We start from the raw sequence: 12,124 nt of genomic DNA, 5'->3' as shown, positions 1-12,124 counted from the left end.
GATACTGAGAATACTTCTAAAATATGGCCATACAGCCCGGAAAACATACAGCAACCCTGAGTATTGAACCATTTTTCCCCTGGATCCTACATGCCTAATATTCACACTTGCTTTAAACAGACAAGGGTTCTTTCTCCCATCCTGGACATTCCACAGATATATACACACTCCATTTGCTTTACCACCATCAGATCCTCTGGAGATGCCAGACAAATGTTAAGAGAGAATGCTGCTGGAACATGGAGATACAGCCAAAAAAACCCTACAGCAATCCAACTTTTATATTGATCACCTTAAAATAGTTTTTGACAACATCTCATCAAATATCAGGAGCTGGAGGGGATGTGAACAGATTTTTTCAGTGTTCAGAATGCAACACTTCGGTGTAACTGTTTGCCCATACTCAAGTTTGATACAAGCAAGATACATTACTTATGTATGGGATCTGTTTAGCCTATTTTTCAGCAAGGAAATATTCCTTAAAAAGTTTATTAAGAGCAGAAGTAAGACTGTTGCTGCCTCAGGCTTAAGCTGTAAAAGTTAAAATCCTAAAGGAAAACAATGTGTTATGTATTTATAAAATTATGTACTCTTTTCTTTGAGCCAAAAAATAGACACTGACATGACCTACATGGCAAACAAAAGAATGTGATAATACTCTTTAAATACAATAAAAACTAGAAGAATTATAATACCAAGATATAACCAGTGAGCTTTTTCATAATTGCAGTCCCAGACAAATTAAAAATAATATAGGAGAATATAGGAGTGGATGATCATATGATTCCCACTTTTAAAATAGAGGACACCTTCAAGCAGAGGACGTTCCTTTCTCTTTTTTTATGATCCTGTGTCCTTCCATATATTTTTGGACTAGGATTGTAATTTCTCCCTAGTTTTATTCTTATTTATTTATTTAATTTGTTAATATCTCACCTTTCTCCCAATAAGGCAGCCAACAACATATTTAAACAATGCATTTTTTTTAAAAAAAAATTGCAAAGCTAGGAAAAAGTATCAATATAAGTTTTAAAAATAACAACTGAGCAATTTTATAACTTAAAACATTAAAATATTAAAATGCATTAAAGAGCTGGATACAAACCCTAGAGGAAGGAAGCACCAAGTAGGAATATTCTGCCTGCTATAAAACGTCCTCAGAAACTATGCAGCTTTTCAAAGACTGTTTGCAGTTTGGGACCTATTTTGTGTGGGAAGTGAAAAAGTATATATAGAGACAGCAATGACGGACAAAGGGATCTCTCTGATGAATGCTGGCTTGCTTCTTTTTTCACCTCTGTTTCCTAGAGCTATGTAACTCAACGTGTTTTGCTTTCTGCCTTACCTTTACTTCCCGAAAGTGTTAAGTGCGCTTTTATTTTAGAGAGCATGATGAGACCACTCATTGCCTCAAGATGCCTTTCCCACAGCCATGAGAGTCAGCATTGGGGACACTTTTAACAAAGCTAAGTGACTTCCTTTTGTCTATCTTCTTTTTAACAACAATAAAAGTAAGTTTTTACCTTTTAAAAATCTTATGAGAACACCCTGTGTATTTTATTTCCTGTTTCCTACTATAAACTCATATTTAGCATTATGATGCACTCTAGTCTGCTACAGATACCAAATATTCCTACATTTTGCACAAAAAAAAACCTGTGGGGTTCTGAGTAAAAAAAAACCCCAGCATTTGTTATACAGAAAAATTGTATTTCTGTACTTAAATGTTTTGTTTCTACACAGAAAATGCTGTTTCCTGTGAATATTTTTTTCTGCACAAAAATATACAGACTACCATGAAGCCATTTGTTAGCCCAGTTTCCATTTTTGTTTTGGATCAAAGTGCCACCAATTCCAATCAGCATATTCAATGGTTAGGAATGCTGTGGATCATCTGATTTCTAGCAGTTCTGTATTTGAAAACTTGACCAATCTAAGTCTCATTTGAGGATAAAGATCTGATAAAGCCTCTAAAGTTGCCCACTCGAAATCTGAACCAACAACTTGACAGAGTCTTCCTACTTGCATATTCTAATTAAAGTATAATCGCCATCTCCAGCTTGCAATTATACACATAAATTACTACAGTACTCACATTGCATGCAAAGGCATGTCCCTCTACTGCCCTCTTTTTGTGGTGATTTTCACACTTTTTTAGCAATCTGTGAAGTGTCTACCAATCAAATTACATATCAGAGACCACAAATCAATTAATTTGCAGGTGAGCTTGCACTTTGGTGGTCTCCAGGGTAAATTGGGTTTGGCATGATGTGTCATTGTCATTGCAAGTGCAGGGGGCAGAGCTGTGAGCAATTTAAGATTGTCCATCCCCTCTTTGCTAGTTGTTTTGGTATGGGGAAAATTATTGTCTCCTTTACATGTTCCTCCCCTGCTACATAACCTATCCTGTATCTTCAGGACCTTGAATATTGGCTAGGGGTGGCATCAACAAATAGGTTAGCACTGGCAGGTAATGGGAAGAGACTAAGAGTTTGAGTACATCATGATACTCTTTTGTTGAAAGATAAGGCCCTGGAATAACTTCTTTAGGTCCTGTGACCTGGGGAGTTGTGAAGGACCCTGCCCTTGGGGTTAACCCGACGGTTTCCTCTCCCTTTTAGTCTGAGAAGGGAGTGCCCTAAGTTTGCTTGCAGTGAGTGACTTGGGTGGGAAATCAATAGTATTAGTTTGCCTTCTGGGCCAGGTCTTTTGCTGAAGGAAAGGCTGAGGAGGTGATAAAATGTTAACGCCTGTCCTCAATTAGACAGATGTGATGTCCTTCCTTTGTTCATCCCAAGGTCATCAATAATTTTTCTACAGTTAGATCACTTTGTTGTCATACTGAATGGCCACATATATATATTGATACTATAATGTGCATCTTAGCCTATTGGAGTCTTGAATATAAAAATAAATAAAATAAAATACAATGAATATGCATTGTTTCTTCTGCAAATATAGAAGCTGACATCCTGCAACAGGAGATATATGTCTTTGTTGAACTTCTGTGTACAAAGGGTGCTCAACTGAGCCAATAGATATCTGGACCTGTAAAACCTGAACTCACCGAGTTCTCCATTTTCCAACACACAATCTGCAGAAAAATCAACACATTTGTGTTCATTTTCCAAAGGTATGTTTTTTTAACATTTTCTCAATGTGATATAGCTTTTGAATTCATTTGATGATGTGGTTTTTTTTAAAGCACAAAATACTAAAATATATTTGTGGACATTTTAGAACTGTAAACAGTTTCCATTATGTTCTGTGTGTTCTTTGTGCTAATACGTTTTACATTTTGAAATACATTTTCTTGTTTTTAGGTAGCACAGCAAAAATTCAAATATTTATTGATCTCCACCCCCAATTTATATGTGATTCCATTCAGGGAAGAGTAAATAGGTAATATGTGTAGAAACACAACAAAGGAAAGTGGATTTCTTCTATATCCCTACCAGATTTCTTACTAGGTTTGGAGGCATTTGTCCCAAAGGATATCTCCTCTGCAGCCTGGAGCTAAGATTTCCAGTAAGTCAAGGTAAGAACAGAGTGAGAGAGAAGTTGGGAGCACTATTATTTCCTATTGTTTCCAGAAATAACTTATTTTAATTCACTGAATGCAAGAAGTTGTTTTGCTACAAGTTGTGCTAAAAGAGAGAGAGCTCAGATATCAAATATCATTTCTCAAGTAGTGATCATTTTTTTAAAAAACAACTCATATTCCCTTCCTAAAACCAATGTTTTTTTAATGATCTGAGTTGACCTGACAAGGCTTTTTCATTTCTTTCTTTTCTTTTCTTTTTTTGTCTTCTAAATTGAATTATCTGCAAGTAAGCACATTTTGGTAACTTTAGAAAAACACACAGTACAAGAATATTTTCTAGTTCTATCAAAATTTTCACATTTATTGCTGACAGCCCTGCCTAAAGCTTCCTATTAAACCAGTTTGAGTTGTCCACATCTGCTCTCAATTATTTATTTATTTTCCTTTGCAGAAAATTGGCAGTTCCAATATCCTTAAGAGGTGGATAATTGTAATTATCTATGATGCTGTGTAAACCTTTTTAATGGCTCAGCAGTTCCTGGGGCTCTGATCTATATTTATTTATTTTGCTGTAGAATGTGGAGTGCACTCTATTCATGGCATAGGAAGAGAAATGTGTCCTTCCTTTGTGAGTCTATTTCTGCATTTAGTTTCAAGCACTCAGGTGCCTATCTGGAAGCAAGGAAATTTTGAAATATATGTGATTAGTATTTAGGAAACACAGTGGATAGTTACGAAGAACCACCATATATATATATATATATATATATATATATATATATATATATATATCACATGGACACACACATTTTTTTGGAATCATAGAAATATAGGGTTGGAAGAGACTACAAGGAAGCATCCACTCCAACCCGCCGCCATTCAAGGATACCCAATCATCACACTCCCAACACACGGCCATCCAGCTATAGTTTAGATTATTATTATTTTTTTTTTTAAAAAAAATGTTGAATGTAAAAGATTACACCTTGCATGCTGTAAGTGCTTTGGCTACTTCTGGCTGCCTCTAAAGATGGTGGTCACACAGAAAAGGTCAAGCATGTGCGACACAGGGAAAGGTCCAATAGTGTAACCTCATTAGTTAATATTCCCACATTTAGCCTTTCAGCCAGCTAATATGTAAAGTGGTGAATTTTTTTCATGTTCATGTTTATTGAATATCTTACAATCCTGTCAACATTTTTATCTTGCTGTCCTATTTCCTGAATAGACTTGAAGTAGTACTTCCAAGATATCTATCTAGATAGATAGTTAGATAGAGCCTAACATGGGTGCCATAGTAAGGAGAAAGGAACAGTATGCCAAATAAATAAATACATGAATACATACATTATAGATAATAAAAAGATCTTTCTAATATAAACTTGTGGATTTTCCTAAGGAATGTATTTTAATGCTTTTATGACTAACTCATATTTATGTGCACTGGTATGGATGAATACAAATGTATAGATTTCTAAGAAAAGATTTGTTTTATTGCATTGGCAGTTTTAGAAGGTAAAAAGTGGAAATTGAAACCTAGTTAATTTCTTTCCATCCATAATAAAATATGAAAAAGGTCTATGAACTCTGACTATCAATTGGTTTCATAGATGACAGTGCCCATAGAACGGATCCAAACTTCATACTTGTTGTAAGTAGTATTTGGAAATTATCTGATAATTTGGGGGGGGGGGGGGTCTTCAAATGATTTTCTTTGCACTACATGAATCCTTGCAAGTGGAAACCTAATTTCTCAATAACAAGAGATGTTTTTTAAAAGCTGAGATGTGACAGAGGGAGTAAATATAAATATAAATACAGACAGGCTCCAAGTTATGAACAAGATAGGCGTGTGTGTATGTAGAGAGAGGGGGGGTGTATAGCATATGAAAGGAGTTAACACCCCTGTGGTGTTTGTTTTGTTTTTTGTGCCCTCGTTTTCACATCATTTTCTGTCCCTATGATAATTGGGCTGTGAAAAATGGCTTGTTTTTCTCACTTCCTGTTGTTTCAGCCCCATTTTTAACTATGAGTCATTTGTAAGTCAGATGTTTGTAACTCGAGGACTGCCTGCACTACCTGTTTAATGAAACATTTTTGGACAAGCTATTTTTCTTTACACAAATTTGTTTTTGTATACTTCCTGAGGATTTTTTTAGTCTTTCTAGAGTGTGTTAGAAGTAAATTAATTCTAAACCAACATTTGGAGGTTGGGGCTAATCCATATCTGAAGATATATTCTCAAAGTGTTATACTAGCAAAACTATTTATTTTTGTCTCAAACCACATCTTCCTTTCATGTTTTGACTTGTGTACCATAGAAAAAATGGAATCATGAAAAATATTGTCTTGTAATATTAGAAAAATGAAACCATGAATCATAACAAACAGGAGTAAGTACGTATTTACAGAAATGTATAATAAAATTATGCAAATTTGCATATTTATTTATTTAATATTTCTACTCACCCTGTAAGATTTTTATTTATTTCTCTACACAAATATGTAAGAAACATATGTCTCTCATGTGAAGACTGATTTTTTTCAGTAACAGAAGTCCTACTGGTGTGGGGAAAGCCCAACTAATTAATGCAAGCATTATCCATAGTTGCCAGCCATCCTTTGACAGACTAAACCTTGGATGGCAGACATATAGTCGGAAGCTTCACCAGTTTGGGAGAACATGTCGGAACCTGCCTTCTTCTGGCATTAGTTTTGGAAGCTCAAGGTTAATTTCCTTCCACAATAAGTAAGGATTTAAATCTTTACACTTTTTATTCTCACATGCATGGGTGAATAATTTTAAATCCCCACCCCCAGCTCAGTCAGATGAAGCTATTTTAAGGATACTGCCCATGTCAGTCATCCCTAAATCATTATAACTCACAAATAGGATTCCAGTCTTGGTCTGACACAGAACTACTTTGTCCCCAACCAGCACCTTTCTCAGGATACTGTCATTGACAGGAAAAAAGCGGAATTTTAACCCCCCCCCCCCCCGCTCATGGTCTGAATCACAATTCCTCACATGGTCCTTATACGTTTGCCTTTACCCACTGAAACAAATTTTCAGGGGACTTTGGTTGAATCCTACTATTGGCATGAATCCATGTGGGTGTGGTTTATGTGCATCTACCTCCCTTTCAAATGTGGCACAAGATTCTATTCTTTTGCACATAAACTCTGACCCCAAATCTCCCTGCAACACAATTGCCCCCCCCCCCCCCCACACACACACACCCTTTCTATTTTCACTGCTGGGAAGCAATGAAAAAAAACTGTTCTGGACTTCTGGAAGGAAAAAGGAAAAGCATCTATGGGTATGCCCTCATTACTTCTCCATCCTGTATCCAGCTGCTAATGATATGAATCATCTTTCTTTCCCATCAACAGTATTCCTTCCCAAGGCTTAACAATGTGTGAGCAGAAGGGGGGAAGAATGCAACACTATAAGGAAAGAGCAGAGCTGGTAATTTTCAAGTGTAAGCAAACAGTATTTTGCCCCCCCCCCCCAAAAAAAAAACCAATCACTGAAAAATAAGAGTCAATACAAAGAAACACTAATGGGGGACTAGAACAATTAACATTTCAAGAAAGCTGTTATTTTTTGGATTGCTGTTGATTTTTCAGGCTGTAGGTTCCTCCCCAGTCTCCAACAGATCTCAGCCGCTGAGCAGGCCTGCCATATATGTGGGTGAAACATCAGGAGAGAATGCTTCTGGAACATGGCCATACAGCCCAAAAACCTACAGCAATCCAGTGACTCAGGCTATGAAAGCCTTCGGCAACAACGTGTATTTTTCCAGACTCCAAAATAGTATTACTGCTGTGTTGTAGAAGGCTTTCATGGCCAGAATCACTGGGCTGCTATGAGTTTTCCAGGCTGTGTGGCCATGTTCTAGAAGCATTTTTTCCTGACGTCTTGCCTGCATCTATGGCAAGCATCTTCTGAGGTTGTGAGATCTGTTGGAAACTAGGCAAGTGGGGTTTATATATCTGTGGAAAGTCCAAGGTGGGAGAAAGAATGCTTGTCTGCTTAAGGCAGCTGTAAATGTTGCAATTGGTCACTTTGATTAGCATTTAATAGCCTTGCAGCTTCAAGGTCTGGCTGCTTTCTGCCTGGGGGAATCCTGTGTTAGGAGGTGATTAGCTGGCCCTGATTGTTTAGTGTCTGGAATTCCCCTGTTTTTGAGTGTTGTTCTTTATCTACTGTCCTGATTTTAGAGTTTTTAAATACGTGTAGTTTTTAAATACTGGTAGCCTGATTTCTGACAACTACCTTGTCAGACTACACAGAGAAGCCACTAACATCCATAAGAATATGCACAATTTCAACAAAAAGGAGAAAACATGAACATGAACAAAATCTGGCTACCAATATTTTTTTTTAAAAAAAACCCTCTAAAATCAGGACAATAAATAAAGAACAACACTCAGAAAACAGAGGAATTCCAGACAAAAAACAATCACGGCCATCTAACACCTCCCAACAAAGGATTCCCCCAGGCAGGAAGCAGCCAGACTTTGAAGCTGAAAAGCTATTCAATGCTAATCAAGGTGGCCAATTGAAACATTCACACCTGCCTCAAACAGACAAGAGTTCTTTCTCCCATCCTGAACATTACATCTAAATCTAAATCTAAATCCATAATAAAAGTGAAAACCCATATGTGTGTATGTGGCACGGATGTCTGCTCACACAGACAGCCTCTGGCCTCCACAAACAGGCTACACTTCTCACTCCAGAGAAACCAGCAAGTCACTCCTTTGCACTGACATTGCGGTTACAGCGAGCACCATGAAATGTAGCCCAAACCCTACCAATGTGCTCCCCAAGCACTACGGCCCACCACCCAAGGAATGCTTTCATTTGGGGACCATTTCATCCTACATTTTGCTTTTTCTTCCACCAAGGCAGGCACCCCAGGGTTCTCCATTGCTGTGAAATTTGCATGACCCCACCTACTGCCCTTGCACCACAGGCAGGCATCCCAGGGTTCTGCCCTTTCCTTTCAAATCTGTCTGCATAACAAACAGAGCAGAACTGACCTCCAGCTACATTTACTGGAAGAGTTTGGGGGATTGACGCCACATGGTGGAAGTTGTAGTTCACCCTGCACCAAATCAGACCACTGTGACTCCTACTAGGAAATGTAGAGGGGTTATAGTTCACCTACACCCACAACATTATGAACCCAAACAAGGATGGGTCTGGACCAAACTTGCCATGCATACCTGATATGTCCAGATTTGGAAGTCATGGGTACTGGGATTTATAGTTCACTTGCAATGAATGACCACTCCGTACTCCACCAATGATGAACCAGGACCAAACTTGCCACACACAACCCCCATAACCAATAGAACATATTGGACAAGTTTGGGGAAAAGGGAGTTATAGTTCACCTGCATCCAGACAAACAGTGACCCCCACCGACAATGCACCTGGACCACACTTTGCACAGAAAATCCTCATGACCAACTGAACATACTGCAGGTGTTTTTCGAAATGGGCCTTTATTTTGGGAGTTATAGTTCACCTGCATCCAAAGACCACTGAACCCAGCCAATGACGGATCTGGACCAAACTTGGCACACAGACTGAACATTGCCTGCTGTGGATACTGACAGATGTTTTTGGGCAGTTGTCCTGGGACTCTGGGAGTTGTAGTCATTCACCCCCATCCAGAGAGCACTGCACCCAGGCGATGACCAGCCAATGACAGATCTGGACCACACTTGCTACACATGCCCCAAAATGACCAACTTTTCATATGGTAGGGTTTGGGGAGGATTGAGCCACGATTCTGGGAATTGTAGTTCACCCACTCCAAACAGAATACATAACATTGAAAGACAAATAATACCATTCTCAAATGACCCGGGCACCTCCAGGTCCCCAAGCTAGTAGATATATAAACCCCACTTGCCTAGTTTCCAGCAGACCTCACAACCTCTGAGGATGCCTGCCATAGATGTGGGCAAAACGTCAGGTGAGAATGCCTCTGGAACATGGCCATACAGCCCAAAAAACCTATAGCAATCCAGTGACTCTGGCCATGAAAGCCTTCGATAACACTGAACCCAGATGACAATGTATCTGGACCAAACTTGACACACAGACCTAACATGGCCAGCTTTGTATACTGGTGGGGTTTGGAGGTGACTGACATTGGCATCAGGGAGTTATAGTTCATCTGTATTCAGAGTAAACTGAATACAGCAGATGACAGATCCAGATCAAATTTGGTACACAGACCCAACATGGCCAACTGTGAATCCTGGCAGGCTTTGTGTGTGATTGACGTTGGCATCAGAGAGTTATAGTTCACCCGTATTAGAGAACACTGAACCCAGCAAGTGACAGATCTGGACCAAACTTGACACACAGACCCAACATGGCCAACTGTGAATCCTGGAAGAGTTTTGGGAGGGTTGACCCAAGATTTTTGGGAATTGTAGTTCACCCACATACATTGTCTCATGGGAACATTCATAAAAAAACAAAAGACTGAGGTTTTTTCCTAAGATATAGTGTAACATATGATATTACCTACCATAACTTCCAAAAAACAAACAATGCCCCTTTCAAATAACCCAAGAATTTCCAGGTACCCAAGCTAGTTTAAAAACAAAACTGGGAATAAAAGGAGGACAGGGAGGGTGTTAGGATTGCACAGACCTCGGCCAGGGGAAAAGGAAGGTACGCAGGTACACTACAAGGCATGAGGGAGTCAAAGGAGGAAAACGGGAGGAACGGGGCACCGCCGCAGGAGAAAAGGCAAAGGCAGCAGCAGCAGCAAGGGACCCACAGCGAGTCCTGCCTCTCTCTCTCACCTGCCTTGCCTGTGTGTGTGAGAGAGGGAGTGTACATGCTGGTTTTGCTCGCTTGTGCCTCTCTCTCTGCGCTGAACCAGGGGCGCCTCAACAGTGCCCCTAGGAGATTGGTGCCACACACAAATGCGTATCTCGCTTATTGGTTCAGCCGCCCCTGGGAAAGAGTTATGCTCCCGTATAGGATCTCAGCTGTTGTGGATTAGCAGAGAAGTATGGAATTGGTGAAGACTACTTCATTCGCCATCCATCTTCCACAAAAGATCCTTTGGATCCAAAGCTTCCTCCAGGCCCAAGATTTACCTCCACCCCTAAAGGGTTTTATATGCAATAAACAATATTGAGCCCTAATTATAGACAATTCAGAACTAGTTGGAACAACTGTCTTATCACCGCATAAGACAACTTATGATGTTTATAATGTTATAATCTTAAAATTAAAGCTAACATGACCTCAAAAAACTATAGTTTGGTGATTTCATCATGTGAGTCCACTAAGAATAGTTACAAGTCAGATTGAAAAGGCTAGGAAAATGTGAGAGCTTCAGTCTCTGCATCCAGCAAGAAAGTGTAAAGAAAATGCCATGTCAGAAGGACTTTCTCACCCAGGAGACTCTCCATTTTGTGCTCTTACACTGTTGGAAGATGTGACTGCAATCCAGGCTGTGCAGTGTAAAATGCTAATGTAACCCAAATACATGAGAGATGTAATCCATAGCCTGGAGGAAGGTCTCTTATCCTCACATATGGGAGTGCAATCCTTTTGTATTCCTGGATTGATTTTGCTAGTAAAATAAGGCACCTCTCCTGCCTTCAATCCTGAGTGTGCATTGCATGCTCAAGCTTCTACATGAATTGCTTATGCCTTGTGGTTACTTGCAAGTTTTGGAGGAAGAAGGGGAAAGGGGATGGAACACTGCTGCAAGTTGATATTTCACTGCATTTAAATCCAGACAGACAGCACATAATTCCTCTTGTCTGGGAGAAGAAGGGAGAAAACCCCTTTACTATTTTAATGATGTTAAAAGAACTTAGATGAGAGGCTATCAATTGGCAAGAATAGTTCCCTAAGCTTAAAAGATTAGAGGGTTTATCAAAGTCCCACAATAGTGAGGAAAGTGGATGACTTTCTGGCCCACCTGCTGTGCCCTTTGTGAGATTGCTTTTACTCTTGTTTCAAGTTTGTCTCTTTTTTAAGTGACAAACTATCTAAACATTTTCACACACCTAACCTGTCAAATAGAATGGGGAAAACTTTATTTTGGTATGAAGAGAGAAGAAAAGGGGGAAAATAATTTCAATTTGTGCAATGTGTTGGACTAAGATAAACAAGACTTTGTTGATCTGCTCAAGGGCATCTGTAAGGATAAACAAAATGGAAAGGGGACAGAAAAAACTACAGATATTATTCTTAAAATGTGTGGGGGTAGGGAGGATGACCAATTGCTAGTCTGGAAAACTGTACCCAAACTCCACTCTTTCCTGTACCAAACTGGAACAGTGAAATCTCATATGCTACCTATCTTGGACAAATTACATTTTGTGACATACACCTGGGAAATTTCAGTAATTTTTTCCTTGGGAGTAGAGATCCTTAGCAGATAAGATGTGACATTACCACACCTTCCCTGTGATTGGCCCTGGGGTTAAGTTCTTGTGATGTCACAGGTGGGGATGTTGTATAATACTTACCCCTGTCCTTGTTCAAACCTTACCTTAGGAAATTACTAATTTTAACCTTTTTAC

This window comes from Anolis carolinensis, chromosome 1 (assembly GCF_035594765.1).
Source record: "Anolis carolinensis isolate JA03-04 chromosome 1, rAnoCar3.1.pri, whole genome shotgun sequence".
Lineage (NCBI taxonomy): Eukaryota > Metazoa > Chordata > Lepidosauria > Squamata > Dactyloidae > Anolis > Anolis carolinensis.
Note: the sequence above shows the minus strand (reverse complement) of the source record.